Raw genomic sequence first — 26690 nt, forward strand, 5'->3', positions numbered from 1 at the left:
CCATCTGATCAGATCAGATCAGTCGCTCAGTCGTGTCCGACTCTTTGCGACCCCATGAATCACAGCACGCCAGGCCTCCCTGTCCATCACCAACTCCCGGAGTTCACTGAGACTCACGTCCATCGAGTCAGTGATGCCATCCAGCCATCTCATCCTCTGTCGTCCCCTTCTCCTCCTACCTAGAATATAAGGCGAACATTATCGTTAACTGCAATTGACCAAATGACAGATCAAGAATATCTTATATCCTATTATTGAGGACTAAATATAGTTCTTAATTAGGAACCAGATGTGTGTGTGGAGGTAGGGGAAAGGGAAAGTAAGAAGGGGATTGTGAAATAAGACCATTATTTGTGAAAATCAAAATTTCTTTAATAATTTTGAATGGGTATAAACTGATGGTATTCTCTTTATATACACATAGTAAAGGCGTGGCATACCAGACAATTAAAACTTCATTCTTTCATCTTCTTTCATGAACTGGAAGTTCATCTTCCAATTTTGTATTATTTTATTTATAAAATCATATAATGTATTACATAATTTTTCTATCATTTTAGATAGATCACCCAAACGGATTACCTGTAACACTCCAGACACATAATTTGTTGGCCATATGTGGGAAAGCAGTTTTTAAACTCCTGGTATTGCCTGGACATTCTTTGGATTTCTTGCATCTTATGTTCACAATCTGTTACAACAGAAACACTGAAAGAGGGCATGTTGAATGTGGAATATTGCTGTAGAGAGCCAGGCTAAAGCAAACTCCATGAGGTATTTTAGTGGAGGATGCGGGAAAACAACAAGGAGAAAGCCAATGAGATTCACAAACTATAACTAGCTCCATTATATGACTTTTAACTGAATTTCTAACAAGCTGTTTAAAGAATGAGGACCTTTATGAGAAAATGTCACACACCCTTTTTTGGTCACTGTTATTGGGTGTTAAATGTAAACTACATTTACAAGTCCCGTGGCTATCAAATTTATTTGCTCACAACACAGTTTCCTCAGCATTGTTTGTTATCCAGGAAATTTCACAGCTTTAGAGGACCCAGACTTCAAAGTCAAGGAAGTGGATTTGCGGCATGAGGCCTGGGGACACCAAGGGAGACTATTCGTCAGTGTTAGAAAATTACTAGATTTCTTTCTCTTTTTTTTTTATTTTTTTATTTTTTTTTTTTGGAGGGAGGGGTATAGGCATCATTTTTTTTTTAACTACAGGATGCAAATCAGAATTAGGTATCTGCCCATAACTTTGAAAGCACATGTGTTCACTTTCAAACATTTCTAGATCCTAGTTTATCATTTCATAAAAAGTTTAGCCTACCAGACAAAACACTGTTTTATCAGTTGTTGATGGAAGAAGCCTTCCCTTGCTAAACATTGTGCAGTACAGCAGTGTGACCCCCAGGTCATGGAATAACACTGCTGTGCTCATGCTTGCAGGAGCCCTTTTTTTTTGGTAAGTGGCACCTGCTGTGAGTCTCGCCTTGTAAATACTGAGTGCCTGCAGCAAATCACAGATGTTTTATGCACTAGAAAAAAACAGGAAGTAATCACTGAAAAAAAAAAAAAAAGAAGAAACAGTGTGGAGTAGGTTGGAGCAAGGGGAGAAAAAAGACTCCTTTACATTTGAGAGGATGTTTGGGGAAATGGATTTAAAATGCATAATGTGAGTACTCTTGTTGTGTGGCTCAGTTTGACCCAGGCTCCATCACAGTCCAGCTGAGAAGGCTCAGGCCTTGTAAGGAGAATGGGGCATTCTTTACATAAGCTGAGTGGGAAAACATGCTTAAAAATTCGTTTATATTGTCTATAGTGAGTTGGAGTTCTTAACTTTTTCAGTTGTCCTCTTTATTTTATGGCATTTAACTGTTTCATAGAACTTAACACATTATTTTATTATGAAAATAAATGGTTTCATTTTGGTGCAAATCTTTCTTATTAGCCAGGGACCACTTCCTGTTACACCTCTCTGGGGACTATCTCCACCACCTCAGTTAGCTTCTTTCTCCTGTCCTGAACATTGACCACTGAGCCTCAAAAAATGAACTTCATGCCTGAGTTTATCTTGTTTCTATTATCAGCTTATTTTCACTGTATTTCAAAGCCCTATAATAACATTATTTTGTAGACTTCTAAGTAAGTGGCAACAAAGAAAATATTTGTCTCTTCTCCATTTCCCCAACAATTTCTGGACCTCATTTCAAACAGATACATGTTGTCAGAATGGTAATGTACTTTTCTTTCTTCCAGAGAAACCAAAAAATGTTGTTTGTTTTCACAGGATTATTTATACTTAACACGTTTACATATTAAGTCACATTTGCTCAACTTCTTAAATGACTTCTCTATTTTTTGAGCTCTCATCACATTAAAAATCTACCTCTAATGAATTCTTTGGAGCCTTTTTTTTTTTCATTTTTATTTTAATATTTGACGGTTTCTTTGTAGAAAGGAAAGAACATTTGAAATGATATTGGATATTTTGCCAAGTCTGTCAATGTGTAGCACTTTCACTTTCTCAGCTACGTCTCATTAAAATTGTATTCTAATTCTGTCTTAACTTGGTCTCTGTGCTTCATAAGTCATTGCCTGCTCATTACTTGTGGTGTGGGAGATGAAATTTATTCAAACCCAATAGCCAAGATAAAGAATTGAAAGGCAGGCAGCTGGGAGAAATCAAATTAGCCTGTGTTCGTACCTTTCTGGCTGAATTTTTGCATCACCACCCATTATGCCACACGTCAGTTTGCATTTGTGACACTATCTGTGTTTAGTTTATAGATTCCTGTTAATATGATGTTCTTAGAAATGCAGAGATTCTCCCTCCTTTTGTTTTTGTCTTAGAATTAAAACATCCCTGAGAATCTGGGTTGATAAAGAGGAAAACATGATTTTCTACAGTTTTGTATAATTATAGGATCATTAAAATTGCCCCAAAGATTAATTGTTTCATTGTGTTACAATTCATATTGGTGAGTCGTACAGAAAAGAACATTAGTGACAAAGAGTAAATGTTATACCCTCAGAATGGTTTGAGGGGAAATGGATTTAGAATGTAATATGACTTACAAGCAATTTCACATGGAATCCAAGAGGGAGCTGTGCTTTCTAACCTAAACACTCCATCTTGAGCTTTAAATGTCATGAGAATACACTGTGGAATTCCTAATTTTGAATACAGAGGAGTTTTTGAAGAAAATTGACTAAAAGTGTTGTACTTTGCCATTATAAAATTGAGTTGTTAAGGAATTATATGGTCTAATTACTAAATTTGGTATTTTTGACTGCTTTGATTATGAGCAGATATTGTCATTAGCTAGCTAATTAAATTGACTGCAATAACAAGCAGTAATTTAGAAATATGTTCTAAATTAGTTTCTATATGAAAGCAAAGTCTTTGTTGATCTGTGTATGTGATTAATGTCAAGTGTCATGAATTAGCTGAGGGATTTCTGTGTAGAAATATATGCATTTATAGAAAAGAAAGATTTATCTACACTGAAAGTGAAAAAAATGAATCTTGATAGGTGCCTAAATATAAGTACTGCTGCATTTTTTTCTGATTACTCAAGGAAAATATAAGAAGAAGAACACATTTCCTAGAAATGTGATGGTTAGGTTTAAATTAGGCTTAACTATCTATACATATAATGCATATGTACAGTGTGCATACCCAACCTAGAAACTTTGCAAATAATATATATACATTTAAATTTAAAGAGACAGAGCCTGTCAAAGTGTATGTAAGATGTGTGGACAAATCTGTCAAATCCATTCTAGTACAGAATTACAAAATATTTTATGTGACTAATAAATTGTGCAGATAAGCAGTGGACCATAGTCATAAACAAATTAGCTTTTAATGTAGGTATTTTCTGCTGACCCTCTTGAAAGCATTTATCATGGTGCATTTGTATTTGCTTTTTATGTCTTTCCCAGTGTGATATTTGGTTCATAATCTTGGTCATGCTTTTACCTATTAACATTTTGTAAACCACCTAGCAGAGGAGGAGGTAGAGTTATAATCTAGGACTAAACTGGAAATGAATAGACCACACACCTGGTGGCTCAGATGGTAAAGCGTCTGCCCGCAATGCGGGACACCCGGGTTCAATCCCTGGGTTGGGAAAATCCCCTGGAGAAAGAAATGGCAACCCACTCCAGTATTCTTGCCTGGGAAATCCCGTGGACAGAAGAACCTGGTGGGGCTACAGTCCATGGGGTCACAAAGAGTCAGACACGACTGAGCGACTTCACTTTCAAACTGGAAATGAATAGACCACACAGACCTAAACTCTGGCATGATTTAAGAGATTTTGTCCAAAGAATTATAAAATTAACTGTTATGTGCATATATGCATACTATGTAAGTAAATCTCAAACACCCAAATTTATGTGGCCTTACCCAGATCCATTCAAGCTTTACATATCTCCCTCTATTTCTCCCATCTTCCCTACTCCAGGCCCTTGAACTAAGCACATGTCTTAGTCCTTAGCTTGTATGGCCTCTACCAGGCAAGTAAAACTTCTGATAGAAATGTGGAAACTGATTTGTTATTCAGATAAATGATTTTTAACACCAAGTTTGGGTGTGTATAACCATTCAATTTGTAACTTAAGCCACATAATTTTACAGACTAAAGGGCTCTGCCAAGAAACATACTGAGAAAATGGACCGTATGTTCCTGCATATCCAAGCAAGACTTTGATCTGTTTTTTCATTAGCAAAACATATTTTCCCTTTCTCAGGCTATAATAATCTGGTTGCCAATCATACTTAAATTATTTTATTCGATACCTTGATTCTTTGATTAACTGGACATTTTCATAGTAATAACAGTTACACCATCAGCACTGTTTGAAAGCAACAAGGAAAAAGTGTTCCCACTCCACGGTCCCAAGTTAGCCAGTTCCTTCTCACCATGCTGCTGCTAAGTCGTTTCAGTCGTGTCCGACTCTGTGCAACCCCAGAGACGACAGCCCACCAGTCTCCCCCGCCCCTGGGATTCTCCAGGCAAGAACACTGGAGTGGGTTGCCATTGCTTTCCCTGCCTTCTCACCATAGAGAAACAAAAAATATGTATCAGTTAAGTTCAGTTGCTCAGTTGTGTCCGACTCTTTGCAACCCCATGAATCACAGCACTCCAGGCCTCCCTGTCTATCACCAACTCCCAGAGTTCGCCCAAACTCATGTCCATCGAGTCGATGATACCATCCAGCCATCTCATCCTCTGTCGTCCCCTTCTCCTCCTGCCCCTAATCCCTCCCAGCATCAGAGTTTTTTCCAATGAGTCAACTCTTCACATGAGGTGGCCAAAGTATTGGAGTTTCAGCTTTAGCATCAGTCCTTCCAAAGAACACCCAGGACTGATCTCCTTTAGGATAGACTGGTTGGATCTCCTTGCAGTCCAAGGGACTCTCAATAGTCTTCTGCAACACCAAACTTCAAAAACATCAATTCTTCAGTGCTCAGCTTTCTTCACAGTCCAACTCTTACATCCATATATGACCACTGGAAAAACCATAGCCTTGACTAGATGGACTTTTGTTGGCAATGTAATGTCTGTGCTTTTGAATATGCTATCTAGGTTGGTCATAACTTTCCTTACAAGGAGTAAGCATCTTTTAATTTCATGGCTGCATTCACCATCTGCAGTGATTTTGGAGCCCCCAAAATAGTCTGACACTGTTTCCACTGTTTCCCCATCTATTTGCCATGAAATGATGGGACCAGATGCCATGATGTTAGTTTTCTGAATGTTAAGCTTTAAGCCAATTTTTTCACTCTCCTCTTTCACTTTCATCAAGAGGCTTTGAGTTCCTCTTCACTTTCTGCCATAAGGGTGGTGTCATCTGAATATCTGAGGTTATTGAGATTTCTCCCAGCAATCTTGATTCCAGCTTGTGTTTCTTCCAGCCCAGCGTTTCTCATGATGTACTCTGCATAGAAGTTAAATAAGCAGGGTGACAAAATACAGCCTTGACGTAGCAAAAGTGAATAAAGGAGCAAAAGGCCATTATGAGTCTACTATCAGTTTAATGCCCTGTTGTGACCATCAGTTCATGGGGTTGTGCTCTTTCCTTGGAGCTACTGGGTATATCTGTCTTTCTTGGTTGTTAGTGGTATATAACTGTTTAGCACCAGTGGCTGCTGGGGCCAGTGTCAAGGAATTTAGGCCTAATTTTGTGCCTTGAATATTCTTAGATATTCTGGATTTTTAATCTTTCCTTAGTAGCTGCATGCCTTCTCATGTATTTCAGCCACATTAAGGCATTGGTGATGTCAGATCTCAGAGAGCAAAATCCTTGAAAAGTGGGGGGCCTTGTTGGATGATGTTCACATTATTCTTACAAATAGGTACACTCACAAACCCTCTGTTAGCTTTAGTGCATAATACATAAAATAGTATCTATCTGCTTTTCATTACTTAGTAGATCTTCAAAATTGTTTGCCCTACAAAGTATTTTCTTTGTGCATTTTTTTCTTTTATACAGGTGTATCTTGTTTTATTGCACTTCACTTTATTGTTCTTCACAGATACTGTCTTTTTAATAAATCAAAGGTTTATGACAATCCTGTGTGAAATAAGTCTACCAGCACCATTTTTCAAAGAGCATGAGCTCACTTCATGTCTCTCTGTCATATTTTAGTACTTATCACAGTATTTCAAATGTTTTCGTTATTATTGTATTTGTTATGGTGATTTGTGATCAGGGATCTTTGTTGTTACTACTGCAAAAAGATTACGACTCACTTAAGACTCAAATGATGGTTAGCATTTTTAGCAATAAAGTATTTTTTAATTAAGGTATTTATATATTTTTGTAAGACATAATGCTACTGCACAGTTAATAGACTATGATGGAGTGTGAACATAACTCTTATATGCATTGGGAAACCAAAAATATTGTGTGACTTGCTTTACTATGTCATGAGCTTTATTATGCTGGTCTGAAACCAAACCTACAAAATCTCCAACAATGCCCATGTTTTAGTTTCTTGAGATGTGATTCTAAATTGCTATGACTTGTTCCAATAGCTGAATTATTTAAGTGCTGCCAGATATAAAGATTTTCTTTGAGAGTCCCCATTCAGACCAGACCTACAGGCCTCTGCCTACAAAAACTAAAATGAGTCCTAATTAACAAATGAATGCCTTCTTTTAAGGCAGTATCATCCTTCAGTTTTCTACCATTTATTTTTTCCAACTACAATTTTATTTTATTTTTAAACTTTACAAAATTGTATTAGTTTTGCCAAATATCAAAATGAATCTGCCACAGGTATACATGTGTTCCCCATCCTGAACCCTCCTCCTTCCCCATACCATCCCTCTGGGTCGTCCCAGTGCACTAGCCCCAAGCATCCAGTATCGTGCATTGAACTTGGACTGGCAACTCGTTTCATACATGATATTTTACATGTTTCAATGTCATTCTCCCAAATCTTCCCACCCTCTCCCTCTCCCACAGAGTCCATAAGACTGTTCTATACATCAGTGTCTCTTTTGCTGTCTCGTACACAGGGTTATTGTTACCATCTTTCTAAATTCCATATATATGCATTAGTATACTGTATTGGTGTTTTTCTTTCTGGCTTACTTCACTCTGTATAATAGGTTCCAGTTTCATCCACCTCATTAGAACTGATTCAAATGTATTCTTTTTAATGGCTGAGTAATACTCCATTGTGTATATGTACCACAGCTTTCTTATCCATTCATCTGCTGATGGACATCTAGGTTGCTTCCATGTCCTGGCTATTATAAACAGTGCTGCGATGAACACTGGGGTACACATCATCCAGTATCCTTGCATGTTTATACTCCTCTTGGCCTTTCAACCTATTTCTTCCATATCTCCTTTTACATCTCAGATAATAGTGCACTTAGTCATCACAGATGAGCAAACAAACCCAGGAACATTAAATTGCCAGCACTAAAATGGTCACATCAAACATATACAAAAAAATAAAAAATAAAGTATATCTTCAAATTGTTAAGGGACAAATTTCAAAAGAAGGTAAAATTATAACTCTCATATAAACATAAAATGGACACATGTCAAAGATGTGCTTTTAATTCATAAACTGAATAGTGAAACTGGCAAGATGTTACAACTGGTTCAAAGAAGAATCCAAAGAACAGACACATAAATAAATTACCAATACTGAAATGAATTTCCAAATAAATAGAAAACTGGTTTCTTCTACAACTGGGGAGCCGATTTGAAACTCCACAAATTAGAATTGATTTACTTATCTGTGCATAAGAATTATTTTCATGACAATCAGTCTTCTACAAGTTACTTTCTAGTTTCAGTTCAGTTTAGTCACTCAGTTCTATCCAAGTCTTTGTGACCCCATGGATGCAGCACGCCAAGCTTCCTGTCCATCACCAGCTCCTGGAGCTTGTGCAAGCTCATGTCCATCAAGTCGTTAATGCATCCAACCATCTCATCCTCTGTCATCCCCTTCTCCTCCTGCCTTCAATCTTTCCAGCATCAGGGTCTTTTCCAATGAGTCAGTACTTCACATGAGGTGGTCAATGTATTGGAGTTTCAGCTTCAGCCCTTCCAATGAATATTCAGGACTGATTTTCTTTAGGATTGACTGGTTGAATCCCCTTGCAGTCCAAGGGACTCTCAAGAGTCTTCTCCAACACCACAGTTCAAAAGCATAATTCTTCAGAGCTCAGCTTTCTTTATAGTCCAACTTTCATATCCATACATGACTACTGGAAAAACCATTGCTTTGACTAGATAGACCTTCATTGGCCAAGTAATGTCTCTTCTTTTTAATATGCTGTCCAGGTGGGTCATAGCTTTTCTTCCAAGGAGAAGCGTCTTTTAATTTCATGGCTGCAATCACCATCTGCAGTGATTTTGAAGCCCAAAAAAATAAAGTCTGTCACTGTTTCCATTGTTTCCCCATCTATTTGCCATGAAGTGCTGGGACCAGATGCCATGATCTTCATTTTTTGAATGTTGAGTTTTAAGCCAGCTTTTTCACTCTCCTCTTTCACTTTCATCAAGAGGCTCTTCAGTTCCTCTTCACTTTCTGCCATAAAAGTAGTGTTATCTGCATATCTGAGGTTATTGATATTTCTCTTGGCAATCTTGATTTTAGCTTGTGCTTCATCCAGCCCGGCATTTTGCATGATGTACTTTGCATATAAGTTAAATAAGCAAGGTGACAATATAGTGCCTTGACATACTCCTTTCCCAAATTGGAACCAGTCTGTTGTTCCATGTCCAGTTAAATTGTTGCTGCTTGTCCTGCATACAGATTTCTCAGGAAGCAGGTAAGGTGATCTGGTACCCCCATCTCTTCAAGATTTTCCATAGTTTCTTGTGATTTACACAGTCAAAGGCTTTGGCATAATCAATAAAGCAGAAGTAGATGTTCTTCTGGAATTCTCTTGCTTTTTCTATGATCCAACGGATGTTGGCAGTTTGACCTCTGGTTCCTCTGCGTTTTCTAAAACCATCTTGAACATCTGCAACTTCATGGTTCATGTATTGTTGAAGTGTGGCTTGGAGAATTTTGAACATTGCTTTGCTAACATGTGAGATGAGTGTAATTGTGTGGTAGTTTGAACATTCTTTGGCATTGCCCTTCTTTGGGATTGGAATGAAAACTGACCTTTTCCAGTCCTGGGCCACTCAAAAAAAAATTGAGTTTTCCAAATTTGCTGGCATATTGAGTGCAGCACTCCAACAGCATTATCTTTTAGAACTTGAAATAGCTCAACTGGAATTCCATCACCTCCACTAGCTTTATTTGTAGTGATGCTTCCCTTCCAAGTGAAGGCCCACTTGACTTCACATTCCAGGATGTCTGGATCTAGGTGAGTGATCACACCATTGTAGTTACCTGGGTCATGAAGATCTTTTTTGCATAGTTTTTCTGTGTATTCTTCCCACCTCTTAGTATTATCTGCTTCTGTTAGCTCCATACCATTTCTGTCCTTTGTTGTACCCATCTTTTCATGGAATATTCCTTTGGTGTCTCTAATTTTCTTGAAGAAATCTCTAATTTTTCCCATCCTATTGTTTTCCTCTATTTCTTTGCATTGATCACTGAGGAAGGCTTTCTTATCTCTCCTTGCTATTCTTTGGAACTCTGCATTCAAATGGATATATCTTTCCTTTCTTCCTTTGCCTTTTTTTCTCCTTTTTCTCTTTTGCTTTTGTGCTTCTCTTCTTTTCTCAACTATTTGTAAGGCCTCCTCAGACAACCATTTTGCCTTTTTGTATTTCTTTTTCTTGTGGATGGTCTTGATCACTGCCTCCTGTACAATGTCACGGATCTCTATCCATAGTTCAAGCACTCTGTATATCAGATCTAATCCCTTGAATCTAGTTGCCACTTCCACTGTATAATTGTAAGGGATTTGATTTAGATCATACCTGAATGGTCTAGTGGTTTTCCTTACTTTCTCTAATTTAAGTCTGAATTTGGCAGTAAGTTCATGATCTGAACTACAGTCAGCTCCCAGTCTTATTTTTGCTGACTCTACAGAGCTTCTCCATCTTTGGCTGCAAAGAATACAATCAGTCTGATTTCAGTATTGACCATCTGGTGATGTCTATGTGTAGAGTCTTTTCTTGTTTTGTTGGAAGAGGGTATTTGCTGTGACCAATGAGCTCTCTTGGAAAAACTCGGTTAGCCTTTGCCCTGCTTCATTTTGTACTCCAAGGCCAAATTTGCCTGTTATACTAGGTATCTCTTGACTTCCTACTTGTGCATTCCTACTTTCTACTTTACATTCCTACTTTTACTTTTGCCTTTCTACTTCCTACTTTCTACTTTACAAGGTTATAAAATGTTTCTTAAGTGATACAGAACCAAATATTCCCTAGAGGCTCCTACATACATAAAAAAGAAATCTGGTAATTTATTTTGGATATTCTGAAGTTTTATATTGTTCTTTACAGATTTTTTGAATCTTCTTATTTTAGTAATGAATGAATGAATACACTTGATTAGACTTCTACCCATCAGATCAGATCAGATCAGATCAGTCGCTCAGTCGTGTCTGACTCTTTGCGACCCCATGAATCGCAGCACGCCAGGCCTCCTTGTCCATCACCAACTCCCGGAGTTCACTCAGACTCACGTCCATCGAGTCAGTCATGCCATCCAGCCATCTCATCCTTTGTCGTCCCCTTCTCCTCTTGCCCCCAATCCCTCCCAGCATCAGAGTCTTTTCCAGTGAGTCAACTCTTTGCATGAGGTGGCCAAAGTACTGGAGTTTCAGCTTTAGCATCATTCCTTCCAAAGAAATCCCAGGGCTGATCTCCTTCAGAATGGACTGGTTGGATCTCCTTGCAGTCCAAGGGACTCTCAAGAGTCTTCTCCAACACCACAGTTCAAAAGCATCAATTCTTCAGCTCTCAGCCTTCTTCACAGTCCAACTCTCACATCCATACATGACCACAGGAAAAACCATAGCCTTGACTAGATGAACCTTTGTTGGCAAAGTAATGTCTCTGCTTTTGAATATGCTATCTAGGTTGGTCATAACTTTCCTTTCAAGGAGTAAGCATCTTTTAATTTCATGGCTGCAGTCACCATCTGCAGTGATTTTGGAGCCCAGAAAAATAAAGTCTGACACTGTTTCCATTGTTTCCCCATCTATTTCCCATGAAGTGATGGGACCGGATGCCATGATCTTCGTTTTCTGAATGTTGAGCTTTAAGCCAACTTCTGCCCATATTTAGAATTAATTATTCATTCATTCAACAAATATTATTCCATACCTACTGTTCCCATATTTCTATGTTTTCGTTGCTAAAGATTGTATAATTAACAAAACAGAGACACTTTTGTCTTTTATTCTAATAGGGAAAGAAATATAAAATGAGTGAATAAACAAGCAAATTATTATTATATTTGTCAAATATAATAGTATTTGCACTATTGATGGTAAAAACTGAAACTCTGCACTGATGCCAAATTGAATCTCAGAGACAGAGTTTCAGGTGAAGTAGAAAAGAATAGCTTTATTGCTTTGCTAGGCAAAGGGGGTCACAGCAGGCTTGTGCCTGAAAACTGTGTGTCCCAACCCAGGAAGACTTGGTGAGGAATTTCATAGCAATGGTTCAAAGGTGAGGTTGCTGATAAGGATCAGGGTATGTGCAGGGCCTGCATTCCTTTCATCTGGCTTCAGTTGGTCTCCTGATGAGCTTCTCAAGGTTATCAAACTTCTCAGGGAAGAAGAAGGTCCAGTGACCTTCTCTGGAATAAAGAGAGCTAACATCTTCCATTTGTTGGGGTTTTAGTTCTGTAAGAAAGCCCAAAGATATTGTTACGTGTATCCTGTGAGGTGGGACCAGGATCCTGCCCCAGTGATGTGCTATGCTTTCTTACCAGTTCCTCCCTTCTCTCTGCATCCACTCCTTTCCCTGATTAGCAACTGTTCAAATCTGCCCTTTTCCTTTGTTTAGCCTAAGACAGTGTATAATAAGCCAAGGCTCTAACCACCCCTTTGAGTTACCCAGCACTGAGTACTCCCATGTGTACCTGTGTGACCCACATGTTAATAAACTTGTTTGTTTTTTGTCTTCTTACTCTGTTTGTAGCCAGTCTGATTTATAGGGCCCCAGTAGGAGAATCTAAGATGGCTAAAGGAGAGATTTTTCTTCCCGTAGAAAGGCTTTGAGCTTAGGAGTGGAAAGATGCAATATAGATTTAATATTGGCTGCTGTGTGAGATGGGGCCAGGATTTATTATAGATCCATCAAGGAAGCTCTGACAGTCTACTGAAAGATTATGGTGGCTTGGAGTAGAGCAGTAGTTGTGGAAACAGGAAGAGTGCTCTTTTTTGCTGAATATTTGACCAGTGAGGCTACCAAAGAATTTCTGCTCAACCCAGCAGGAACAGGAAATGACAAAACTCACATAGTCCATTTTTTTACTCTCGAAAAACTTTTCTCAATACAAAGACACGTGATTGTCAAAACGCAAAAGTATTCCCAGAAAATTATTTTTATTTTGTCCTGTGAAGTATATATAAAGACAGCCTGTTGTTTGTGCCTTTCTCTTTACTGAGCCTGTAACGGATGCTTGTCTACAAACTAGAAAAACTTACTCTGAGTGAGGCAAGAAAGGAGAAAATTGAAAGAATACCATTAGTTTATGGAAGGGTTGGACCCATGGGTTTTAAGCTGATGAGGGAGATTAAGTTTCCAGATTTTTTGCTGGGAGGTTAACATGATAATAAATATATTTATTTAATACATACAACTTGAAAAATGAAGAAAAATAAAAATACAAAACATAAAAATAAGTATATGTATACAGTTATGTATCAAATGAGAATTATGCTTATGCCAGAAGTGATGCATTTTTTTTTCTTTTTTTTTTTTACTTAACTGATCAGCATGCAGTTATAAAAAATGGTCTCTGTGGCTCGGGTTTAAAAAAGAATTTTTCCTTTATTGTTCTGTGGGAATCTAGTTGGGTAATTTCAGCCTTTCATCAGATTTCTCAAGGAAATATTTGTTAAATTAAACACACACACACACAAATTTCCAGACCAGATAGCTAAATGTTCTGATTCAATACATTTGAGTTGATAACCTAGAAATCCATACTTCACAACTTTGTAGCGATTTTGACATTCAGCTAGTATGAAGACCCATGAGTTAAGCCACAATCTACACCTGAAAATTTGTTTCATTTACTGCTCAAAAAAGAGAATCTGAAAATAAAGATTTACTTGCTTATTTGAAGCTACTCATTTTCTTGAGTCACAGAATGTTGGTGTACAAAGAAGATCATCTTGTCAAAAAGAAAACAAGCAGATGAGGCAACAATGGCCTAAAAGACAGTATCCATAAAATGTCGGGCTTGCACCGTACATTGCCTGCAAAGTATATTTAACACTTTTTTTTTCAGATGTTTTCCTTACTATATTAATACATATTTATATTTATTTAATTTCTGTCTATTTTCAGAAAGTAAAGTGACATTTAACAAATATACAACAAAATAGTGGGGGGAAAAAAGAAAGCAAAGAAGGAAGGAAAGAAAGAAGGAAAGAAGACCAAGATAAGGAAAAGGTAAATATGGCAGTGATCATTCATCAACTTTGTGATGATAAATTTAGATTGGCTTCCTCACTCCATCACTTTAAGGGCAAAAAGAATAAACTTCAAGTTTCACTAAAGGTAAATGGCAAGATTTCTTTCTCATTACTTATTTTCCTCCTTGTATGAAGCCATAAATTGCTCAGTCACTCATGAAGGGGTATAAGTCATAGCACTGATGAGGAAGGGGGACCCCTTCCAGGGCCCAAGAATGGGCTCTTGTCTAACACGGAAATGAATTGTCCAAAGAGATACGTGTGCTGTCAACTAAGAGACTTTATTAGGAAAGGGCACCCAGGCGGAGAGCAGTAGGGGTAAGGGAACCCAGGAGAACTGCTCTGCCACACGACTCAGTCTTAATGGTGATAGGGTTAATTTTCCAGGTTGTCTCTGGCCAACCGTCTTGCATGTACCTATATTTGATCCAACTCAGGATCCTCCTTGGTGGTGCGTGCATCTCTCAGCCAAGATGGATTCCAGAGTGAAAGCTTCCGGATGTTGGCAGGATATATGTCTCCTCCCTCCTCCTCCTGGCTCCTCCTGAATTCTCACAGTTAGTTTTCAGTGGCAGCACAGCCACTGTTCTTCATCAGGGTCTCCTACTGTAAGACAGCTCATGCAAGTTACCATCCTGCCTGGTCACGGCAAGCATTTCCATCAGTGGCTCCCTGACAGCGCTAGAGACATTAGACCACACTAAACTTTCACTCCATAATGCTAAGGGCCTGCACATGTCAGAAGGAAATTTAGAAGTCACCTAAGACTATGTACAAAGTAACCCACATTCATGTACACATGACATCACATTGAAAAAGCATTTTTTGCAAATTTGAACAAAAGTTTTAAAAGTGTTCCTAAAAGGAATTTGTTTTTGTCCTAGTTTTTAGTTTGCAGCTCTAAGCGCCAAGGTGAAATACTCTGAGTTTCCATTTATCTGAACCACTATTATTCAGGTTTCTTTTTACTTTTTCTCACAGGACATTACTTAGAATTCTTCAATCATTTCAGTGTCTCAGACTTCATCTTTCCCAATTTTTAAGCATTTTACTTAGAACCATGGTGGGAAATAAAAATGAAAGAAAAACAGTTCAGTCCTAGGCTCCTAAAAGTTATTGAGCTACCAGTGTCCCTCATCTGCTTTAGTTGTGCTTGCTACCATTGTTATGACTGCCCTGTCTTGTGTACCTTGAATGGTTCTTGCTTTTAAAATGTTTATCCAGTGTTTCACATACTTCCCTTGACTTCCCGCTGATAAAACTTCAGTGTAATTAAAGTATTTATATGAACACTGCTGAATTCAACTTGCATTATTTAGACACACAAAGGAAAATTCCTGGCATTTCCAAGTCACAGTTGTATAATCAAATGACATAGTGTCAGTTGGTTTAAGGATACCTTTATGCCCAGTTTTGGGGTTTTTTTTTTTTTTAATGTGAAGTTGCTATTCCCTTTCTATTCTATGCATTTTTCAGTGAAATTAATTTTACCAGATTATGCTTCAATTTTACTGACTTTTTTAAATGAAGCAGTTTAAAAAGTCACACTGGACTTTATTTTGTCATTTCATTAACTTAGGAAAAAAGGACCTTATCTGGACAGAGAGAAAGGCAACTCATCACCATTCAAATAGGCCTAAAGGAAGCCTTTTTTTTTTTTTTTGCCTTTAAGTCTTGCCCCTTGACACATCCTTATTATGGAAATAAATGTAACGTTGAATAAGTTAATGTCATTCTTTTGGAATTATGACATGGAGGGGAAGAATTAAAGCATGCTGGGAATGTTGGTATGAATTGATTTACAAAAGAAGTTGCCACATTTGTTTTTATTGTGGTTAAAACTCTAGTTTAGGAAAAGACAAAAGGGCAAGGATTTGGGGAGTTTATGGATGAATGTGGATCTAATGAAGAGAGTCCATTGGTTCCCCAGGCTGGGGTAAGATTCCCACAGTCCTGAACAAACAGTTCTCAGCCTATAATTTCTAAGCCTTTGTTTCCCCACTTTGGAATTCTGACTACCAGCATGTTACCAAGCCAACTGAGTTCACTACAAAGATCCACTGAAGCTCTTTTTATCACAAAGATCAAGACAACAATTGTGTGCCTACAAGAAAAGAACAACTAAAGCCATCCAACAAGCATTAAAAGAACAATTCTAGAGATAGATGCCTTTGAACTCCAATAATGGGCAACATTCAGTCCTGAGATTTGAAATCCCAAGTTAAAAGAATTCATTACCAATTGCCTTTCCTTGTAATTATAAGAGCTGCTGGCAGCAAGTATTTTCAGCAGCATTAATTTTGTCAAATGTGATATTTTGCAGTTCTGTTGAATCTCATAAAATGGTGATATTATAAATCTACTTTATAGATTTTGTTTTGTTTATTATGGAGTTCATTTATGAAATAGAAGAAATCTAAATTTTGCCTTGGCTTTACCCCAAACCACAAAAAAATGGAGCATTGTTTTATAAAAGATCATTCTGAAATATCACTTCCTGAATGTAAAGTATGCTGTTTGTACAGATACATTCCACTGACATGCGCGATGCCCAGCTGAGAAAATAAAAAATGACAGTCAGTTTAGACATTCCCCTCTCTTTTAGCTGTGACCTGTGAATAATTTCAGTTTCATGTGGGGGAAAAAAAAAAGTAGGCATTTCCATTTTCATGTAAACACTTCATCTTCTGATGGTATGGGAGCATTTTAAACTAAATCTGAGCAGGCATCAGTAATTCAGAATAAATATTCTATTTGAAGAACTTTGACCACTATTATTTTTGTGGACCTTATATTTAAGCCTTACAAATAGCTTCTGGGATTCAGTCATTCCTTATCATGAACTTCATGACAAGCTAGTTATTTGTTTTTATGTGACCATGCACACTTATTTTTTTTTTCCCCTGCATAATACTAAAGAAGCAAATACTGGTACTTCATTTTGGGAAGGATTGAGTGAGTTTCACGTTTGACAGAAATCTATTTGTACCACCCCAAACCAGAGCAGCTTGTTTTTGTCCAATGTGAACAACATGCTGCTTCTAGAAAACTTGTCACATTTTTCTTGCTAAAAAGGGAAGGATAAAGAAAAGTTCACTGATAGAATAAGTACTCTTGGGTTTTGTTTTTTAACTTAGATTTTAACAATCTTTTTTTTTAATATTTGACATGTAAAATTTAATTGTTTTTCTAATTGGTAAAGCACAACCCAAAACAAAAATCCCACCACAAAGTGAAAGGCAAATGACAAAATGGAAAAGTATTTATTACATGTATAATGATTTTTTACATTTTTATTAAGGTATAATTAATTTAAAATTTTATGCTAGTTTCAAGTGTACAGCCAAGTGATTCGGGTGTTTTTCAGATTCTTTTCCATTTTATGTTATTACAAGATATTGGGTATAGTTGCCTATGCTTTACAGTAGGTCCTTGTTTACCTATCTTATATGTAGTAGTAGTCCGACTCTTTGAGACCCAATGGACTGTAGCCTGCGAGGCTCCCCTGTCAATGGGGATTCTCCAGGCAAGAATAGTGGAGTGGGTTGCCATGCCCTCCTCCAGGGGATCTTCCCAACCCAGGGTCAAATCCAGGTCTTCTGCATTGCAGGTGGATTCTTTACCATCTGAGCCACCAGGGAAACCCATATATAGTTGTGGGTATCTGTTAATCCCAAACTCCTAAATTACCTCTCCACCTCCACCTTCCCCATCCTCTTTGGTAACCATAAAATTGTTTTCTATGATTGTGAATCTATTTCTGTTTCATAATTTAGTTCATTTGTACCTTTCTAAGAAATACTTTTTTATTTATTTGGCTGCACCGGGTCTTAGTCACAAAACCTGTGATCTTTGATCATTGCAGCACGCAGGATCTTTCAGTTGTGGCACATGAACTCTTAGTTGTGGTATGTGAGATCTAAATCCCTGACCAAGGATCAGCCTGGGCTCCCTGCATTGGGAGCATGGAGTCTCAGCCACTGAACCACCAGGAAAGTCTTTGTATCATTTTTTAAAAATTATACAAATAAGTGATATCATATGATATTTGCCTTTCTCTCTCTGATTTATTTCACTTAATATGATAATCTCTAGGTTCATTCATGTTGTTGTACATGGCATTATTTCATTCTTTTTATGGCTGAGTAATATTCCATACTGTGTGTGTGTGTGTGTGTGTACATATCTCACACCTTCTTTATCATTTCATATATTGATGGACATTTATTTAATTATCTATTATTAATGTATGATTATATTTAAGTTCCAACGTTATGCCAGCAAATTCTAGGCCACAATCAATATGGAGATTCACTTTGGGGTATGTATCTGAATTATATATATTAATTTCTTAACATGAGAAATTGTAAATTGGGCAAACAGCTTCTCTTTATTTGTAAATAGTTTTAGTATCTTGCCTACTAGATTTCAGAGTATTTCAGAGTATCATTAAAAGATTAAAAGATTTCAGAGTATCATTAAAAATTTTTAGACTTTTTTTTTTTTTAGATCTACATTTGAATACTAGTTGCTGGTAAATAATAGAACTGCATTCATCATTAGGCAATTCTTAACTACAAGTAGATTGGTATACTTAACTGTACAGCAGAGATGGACACAACAGAGTAAATCAACAATACTTCAAAAAAAATCAGATTGGTAAATTATGTTCTTAGAGAAAAAATTCTGTAAATCAAATATAATTTTTTCATAAAGATTATTTAATGTTATATTTTCACCAAGACCTTGATGACAAACTTCTTAGAAAAAAAGGAGGGACCATAAATTCCATATTTAATTACTGACAGACAGTTAATTTATATCCTGCATGGTATAATCAGGTTCTTAGAACAGCCAGTCCTATATATTTTATTAACAAGCTCTTAGAACAGGAATTGCATCTGAGTCCAACAGTCAAAGCTCTAAGCAAGCGAAGAGGACAGAGGAGGAAGGAATGATTTTATATACCAGGGCACAAGAAGGGAGGCTGCTGAGAAATATGATTTGTGACCTGCCTGCTTTTAGGTCAACAAGTAATAACGTAGGGTATTTTGGCAAAGAACCTTGGGTGTGAATTACCATAAGTCAAAATCTATTGCTACTGTTTATATTAGGCTTTCACAATGTAGAGAAGATGAAGTGAAAGCAGTATTGAACAATGTGTGCCAAGGCACTTGCTCTTCTTTTAGATGCTAGTAAATTTATAAAGGTTTCTTGATGAGATTTTTGGTGCCAGTAATACAAAAGAGAAAGCATTCAATCAGTATGTAAGTTGAAATTGTTACTTACTCATGTATGTATATGTGGTAGAAGAAGAAAAATTTTTCTTCCTAGACCAGAAAACTAAATTGACAGAGACAGATGCTAGACCTGAAAACTAAACTGACAGAAACAGATTGACACAAGAAAAAAATACAGATGTATTTAATGTAAGTTTTACATGGCACAATAGCTTTCATAAGAAATAAAGACCAAAGAAACATGTAAGCCTAAATGTTTTTATACTAGGTTTGATGAAGAGTGAAAAATTATGGGAAAATGTAACGTGAAAAAGGGAATGAGCTAAGTGTAGTAAACTGGGGGAAACCTAGCAAGGCCAGTTCATTTGGACTCCTCCTGCTGTCCTGCCATCTTCAGAGGTAAGGATGCTCTTGTCTACCAAAGGAAGGCACCTGTCACTTGGTTGTTTTATGATCTCCCTCAGGAAAGGAGGAGGTCAGAGAGTTCTTCCTGCATCTACTATTTCTCAAAATTCTTTAGCTTCAAGTATTCAATATTCTGAGGCTTCTCCAATGACTCAGTGTGGATAAAGAATCCTCCTGCAATGCAGGAGATACAGGAGACATAGGTTCAATCCCTGGGTTAGGAAGATCCCCTAGTGAGGGAATTGGCAACTCACTCCAGTATTCTTGCCTGAAAAATCACTTGGACAGAGGAGCCTGGTGGGCTACAGTCCAAAGTATCACAGAGTCGGCCACGACTGAGCCACTAAGCACAGGCATGAGCTTTATACATGCCAATGTAACATATTTTGCAATAATGTTTTCTGAAGCCCCAGCAGTGTGCATGTGTATGTATATATTTACATATATCACACAAAAATACATATGTTATGTGTGTGCTTAGCCACTCAGTTGTGTCCAACTCTTTGTGACCCCATGGACTGTAGCCTGGCAGGCTCCTCTGTCCATGTGGATTCTCCAGCCAAGAATACTGGAGTGGGTTGCCATGCCCTCCTCCAAAGGATCTTCCCAACCCAGGGATCGAACCCAGGTCTCCTGAATTACAAGTGGATTCTTTATTGTCTGAGCTACCAGGGAAGCCCAAGAATACTGGAGTGGGTAGCCTATCCCTTCTCCAGGAGACCTTCCCAACCCAGGAATCAAACCGGGGTCCCCTGCATTGAAGGCAGATTCTTTCCCAGCTGAGCTATCAGGGAAGTCCATATAGGCTTATAAATACATATAGGCCCACCTGAAGCTTCTAATTTGTCACTGAAAAGTAAAAAAGAACTATGGATACAATCAAAATAGATGGTAAACTCTTATCTTTTTGTAAAATTATCTAATTTTTATATCTATTAAGCTTTGGTTTGGCTGTGTAATTCTGAGCAGTTGGATCATGCATAATTTCTTTGTCTTTAAACATAATATTAGCACTTCTAGGTTGACTTTTGTTTCCTGAGAATTTTTATGTGAACTCTTTCTAAGCACACAGCCATTACCCATCTACTTTTATTAGCGTTTTCAAAAATTGAAAGAGGAATGTAGCCTAATCCTTTAGCTTCTCTTATAGAGAAACAGTTCTACTACCCAGAGTAGAATTTCATGAGAGAAAAAAGCTTACTTTAGATTTCCATCTCTAACATAAAACCTGGTATGCCCCCAGTTGAACCACAAAGTTGAGTAAGAGTTCCATCAATTGCAAGGGGATTCTTCCCTTCTTCATTCTCACTAGGGGGAGGAGGGACAGCACATGATATCAAACATAAGGGTGATGGCCATTGCCTTCTTCTGACAAGAACAGCCACAGGTTGTTCTTTGTTCCCAACTCACTGTGTCCCTTACCCTCCTGGTCACAATTCCCAGAAATGTGATCTGAGCCAAGGCAACTACATTCCCATGTTCACCAGGCTCCGTGTCAGACCAGCTCACGAGCTCAAGCTGGTAGATAAGCATGAAGAAGCAGGGATGGGAAATCTAAGTGCTGGTCCCTGTTTTTCACACTTTAAATATACTATGTCCACTCTTCACAAGACCCCACATGGCAAATAATTTTAGCACCATTTTACAGATTGAAAAACTGACAAGTAGAAAGAACAGACTTAAGAAGGTTATCTTTCCACCATCACATACCTAGGAAGTGGTTGAGCTTTGATTCACACCAACCTTTGTCTGACTCCAGTTTGTTATTTCAGCCATGTTGTTGAAGATTATTAGTTATAAGTGGGTCGTTATCTTTAAGTGGATACGTTTAGCAGGTCTCTCTGGTCATTTGCTAAAATAGGAAGTTGTCGAGTTTCTCAAGAATCAAGGAAGGATTGTGTCTTATTTGTCTCTGTATTATTTATGAAGACTAACTCAGTATTTGCATAAGAGATGTTCAAGTAACAATAATTGAATGGATCATACATACTTCAGAATTTTTTTTTTCAGGTTGTTGGAAATCACATTAAAACAGTACATTTGTGTAAATTTAAGATGTACATTTAAATTTTTTGATTATGCTAGAGATTGTATGATGATGTAACACAGAAGCCATTAGCTGTTACATTCATTCACTGTTCCCTAATTTATTACTTTATTAAGAGATAAACAAATCCATGTGTCAATTGGACTCTTAAAATTGCTTTCACCTTGGTGCATCTCTGAATCTCAATTTAGAAGTAAAATTTTAATCTGGGAAGAAAAAGATCTCATCATATATTGGATCATTTAAAACCCAAATATCAGCATAAGGAATCTTTAAATGAGACATTAAAGTCAATGGATATGCTAATGAATGTCTCACATGCTTGCCAAAATAAAACAAAATTCTAATAATAAAAAAATTACATGCAATACCCTATTATTTACAAAGCATTTTCCTAAGTTTCTCAAGCTGAAGTATTTGTTCTTCATAGCAGAAATCAAAGATAAACATGCTGCTGCTGCTGGTGCTAAGTGGATAATGTCAAATTGGGTAAAAAAATTTTTTAAGATGTATTTATTTTATTTTTGGCTGCACTGGGTCTTTGTTGCTGTGCGTGGGCTTTAGTTGTAGCAAGCAGGGGCTACTCTTCAGTGCGGTGTACAGGCTTTGCATTGCAGAGGCTTTTGTTAAGGAGCTCGGGCACTAGAGCTCTGGCTCAGCAGTTGTGGCACACAGGCTTAGCTGCTCCACAGCATGTGGGATCTCCCCGAACCAGGGATCAGATCTGTGTCCCCTGCATTGGCAGGTGGATTCTTAGCCACTGGGCCATCAGGGAAGCCTAAAATATTTTTATATTAAAGCAAATAGATGTATGGTAGACCAAAAAAAAGGAAAAATATATAATCACTCTTAAGACATAAAGAGACCTCAATAAAGTTATGGGCTTTCCCAATTTTTTCCCTATCTACCATCAAAGATAGTGATGAAAATGTTTGAAAATAATCTGTATATTGTCACCTCATCTTCAGGAGAGCCCAGTGATGTATTTGTAATCATGCCCAATCTATTGATTAAGAAGCACTGAGAACTTAACTTGCTCAGTTGGGAAAAGAAAGGGTTTTAAAGAACATTCCATTTCCAGGACTCCCTGCTACCTCTTATAAACTCACCTATTAACATTATTAATCACATTAACAACATTAACATTATTAACATGCTATGCCAGATTTACTAATGCTCTGGGAAAAATGCATGTGAATATGGATTGCTGTTTATCAATTACATGAAATAGGTATACATTTATATTCACTCTCAACATTATATTAAACAACTGGTACTAATCAACATTCTTCCTTCGCTATAAAATGACACACTTTCTATAAAGTACAATGAAAACCTACAACAGCAGTTCTCAAAGAGTGATCCATTGACCAGCAACGTAAGCGTCAGCTGGAAACTTTTTAGAAATATCATTTATCATACCTCACCCCAGATCTACTGAATCCAAAATTCACAGATGGGGCTGGGCAATCTGTTTTGACAAGCCCTCCAAATGATTCAGATGCCAACGCTTGGGAATCACTCATCTGGAATGATTCTACTTACATTGCTTCTCAACTGACTATATACCTCCAGTTCACATGAAAGAAAAAAACTGCAACATGTAGACTATACACTATGAGTATGTGCAAGAAAAAAAGTACAGATTTTCCCAATCGGTGGAAACATCCTTAGCCTTTTGCAAAAAGACTGCTAGATAGTTGTCGAAAGCACATTTGATTTATTTTTCAGGTATTCCTAATAACTTGGCAATTTTTTTGAAGTATAATTGATTTATAATGTATCATTTTCAGGTTTATAGCAAAATGATATAGAAATATATATCTTCAGATGATTATTTTCCATTATAGACTATTACAAGATACTGAATATAGTTCCCTGTGCTATACAGTAAATATTTATAGTTTATTTTATATATGATACTGTGTATCTGTTAATCCCAAATTCCAAACTTTTTCCTCCCACTTTACTCTTTGGTAACCATAGTTTGTTTTCTACATCTATGCATCTCTTTTTGTTTTGTAAATAAGTTCATTTATATCATTTTTTTTTTAGATTCCAAGTGATAACGTGATATTTTACTTTCTCTGACTTCCTTCACTTACTTTTATAATCTCTAGATTCATCCATGTTGCTGCAAATGACAAATTTTCATTATTTTTATGACTGAGTAGTATTTCATTGTATATATATACACCATGTCTTCTGTATCCATTTATCTGCTGATGACATGGATTCCTTCCATGTCTTGACTATTGTAAATACTGCTGCTATGAACATTAAGGTGCATGTAACTTTTCAAATTAAAATTTTCATCTTTCCCATATATATGCCCAGAAAGGGAATTGCCACAGAGAAGGCAATGGCAGGCAACCCACTCCAGTACTCTTGCCTGGCAAATCCCATGGACGGAGGAGCCTGGTAGGCTGCAGTCCATGAGGTTGCTGTGAGTTGGACACGACTGAGCGACTTCACTTTCACTTTTCACTGTCATGCTTTGGAGAAGGAAATGGCACCCCACTACTCTTGCCTGGAGAATCCCAGGGACGGGGGAGCCTGGTGGGCTGCCATCTATGGGGTCACACAGAGTCGGACACGACTGAAGCGACTTAGCAGCAGCAGCAGCATGGTAGTTAAGTTTTTTAAGGAAATTTCATACTGTTTTCCATAGGCTGCACCAGTTTACACTTCCACCCAATAGTGTAGGAGAGTTCTCTTTTCTCCACATCTTTTGAAACATTTATTATTTGTGGACATTTTGATGATTCCGTTCTGATCAGTGTGAAGTGATACTTCATTGTAGTTTTGATTTGCATTTCTTTAATAATTAGCAATGTTGAGCATCTTTTTGTATGCCGTTGGCCATCTGTATGTTTTCTTTGGAGAAACATCTTTTTAGGTCTTCTGCCCATTTTTTGATTGGGTTGTTTGGGTTTTTTTGATATTGAGTTGTATGAGCTGTCTGTATATTTTGGAAATTAAGCCCTTATCTGTCACAAATATTTGTTTCCAAATATTTCCTCCCAGCATGTAGGTTGTCTTTTTGTTTTGTTTATGGTTTCTTTGGCTGTGCAAAAGCTTCTAAGTTTGTTTAGGCCCTATTTGTTTATTTTTGCTTTTATTTCTATTGCCATGGGAGAAAGATAATAATGCTAAGACTTATGTCAATGAATGTTTTGCCTATGTTCTTTTCTAGGAGTTTTATGGTGTTGTGTCTATATGTAAGTCTTTAAGCCATTTTGAGTTTATTTTTGTGTTATTATTGAAGAGACTGTCTTTTCTCCATTGTATATTCTTGCCATCTTTGTCAAAGATTAATCGACCATAGGTGTCTGGGTTTATTTCTGGTACTCTATTTGGTTCCATTGATCTATATGTTTGTTTTTGTGCCAATACCATGCCATTTTGAGTACTGTGGTTTTGTAGTATTTTCTGAAGTCTGAAAGGGTTATGCTTCCAACTTTGTTCTTTTTCCTCAGGATTAGGTTGCAATTCTGGGTTTTTTGAGGTCCATACAAATTTTATGATTATTTGCACTAGTTCTGCGGAAATGTCACAGGTAATTCAATAGGGATCGCATTAAATCTATAGATTGCTTTGGGTAGTATGGCCACCTTAACAGTATTAATTCGTATTTAACAATATTAATTCTTCCAATCCAAGAGCATGGATATCTTTTAATTTCTTTGAATCATATTTGATTGCCTTTATCATTGTTTTATAGTTCTCAGAATATAAATCTTTTACCTCTGTGATTAGCTTTATTCCTAGGTTTTTTGCCTGTTTGTTTTGGATGTAATTTTAAACAGGACTGTTTCTATACTTTCTGATATTTCATTGTTAGTGTAAAGAAATACAACAGATTTCTGTAAGTTAATTTTGTATCCTGCTACGTTGCCGAGTTCATCTGTCAATTCTAACAGCTTTTTAGTGAAGTCTTCAGGGCTTTCTATATAGAGTATCATATCATATGCCTATAATGACAATTTTACCTCGTCCCTTCTGATTTGGATAGTTTTTATTTCTTTTTCTTGTCTGATTGCTGTGGCTAGGACTTCTAATATTATGTTAAACAGAAGTAGTGAGGGTGGGCATCCTTGTTTCGGTCCAGATTTTAGCAGGAAGGCTCTCACCTTTTCACTGTTGAGTATAAGGTTGGCTGCAGGTTTGTCATAAACAGCTTTTATTATGTTGAGATATGTTCTCTCTATATACCCTCTTTGGTAAGGGTTTTCTTATCATGAATGAAAGTTGAATTTTATCAAATGTTTTTTCCACATGTTTTGAGATGATCATGTAGATGTGGTATATCACATTGATTGATTTGTGTATGTTGAACCATCCTTGTGACCCTGGGATGAATCTAATCTGATAGTGGTGTATGATCATTTTTATGTATTATTGGATTCAATTTGCTAATATTTTTTGAGAATTTTTGCACATATCTTCACCAAAGATATTGGCCTATAATAATTTTCTTTCTTTGTTAGTGTCTGTCTGGTTTTGGTTTCAGGATGATGATGGCTTCACAGAATGACTTTGAGAGTATTCTCTGTCTCTCTCTTCAGTCTTTGATGGACTTTGAAAAGGATAGGTGTAATACTTTTTTATATGTTTGGTAGAATTCCCCAGTGAAGACATCCAGTCCTGGACTTTTTTTGCAGGGAATTTTTATTATTATTATTATTGCAGATTATGACCAACCTAGACAGCATATCAAAGAGCAGAGACATTACTTGGCCAACAAAGGTCCATCTAGTCAAAGCTATGGTTTTACCAGTAGTCATGTATGGATGTGACAGTTGTACTATAAAGAAAGCTGACCACTGAAGAACTTTTGAACTGTGGTGTTGGATGCTTTTGAATTGTGGTGTTGGAGAAGATTCTTTAGAGTCCCTT

At 37.1% G+C, this 26690-nt stretch overlaps 1 protein-coding gene across 10 annotated transcripts in view; it reads left to right on the forward strand.

Moving 5' to 3' along the window:
• LOC147368971 (uncharacterized) overlaps positions 1–26690 on the forward strand; it is a 513832-nt gene that overhangs the window by 326297 nt on the left and 160845 nt on the right. The window contains exon 3 of one of the 10 annotated variants that reach the window (XR_015167021.1): positions 13972–14076. The exons of the other annotated variants lie outside the window; for them this stretch is intronic. The gene's annotated coding sequence lies outside the window, so the exon portion shown is untranslated. The remainder of the gene's footprint in view (positions 1–13971; positions 14077–26690) is intronic. 10 annotated transcript variants of the gene reach the window in all.

The sequence above is a fragment of the Bos grunniens genome, chromosome 7 (genome assembly GCF_055505025.1).
Source record: "Bos grunniens cultivar Pamir isolate PY7600 chromosome 7, Bosgru_T2T1.0, whole genome shotgun sequence".
In the NCBI taxonomy this organism is placed as follows: Eukaryota; Metazoa; Chordata; class Mammalia; order Artiodactyla; family Bovidae; genus Bos; species Bos grunniens.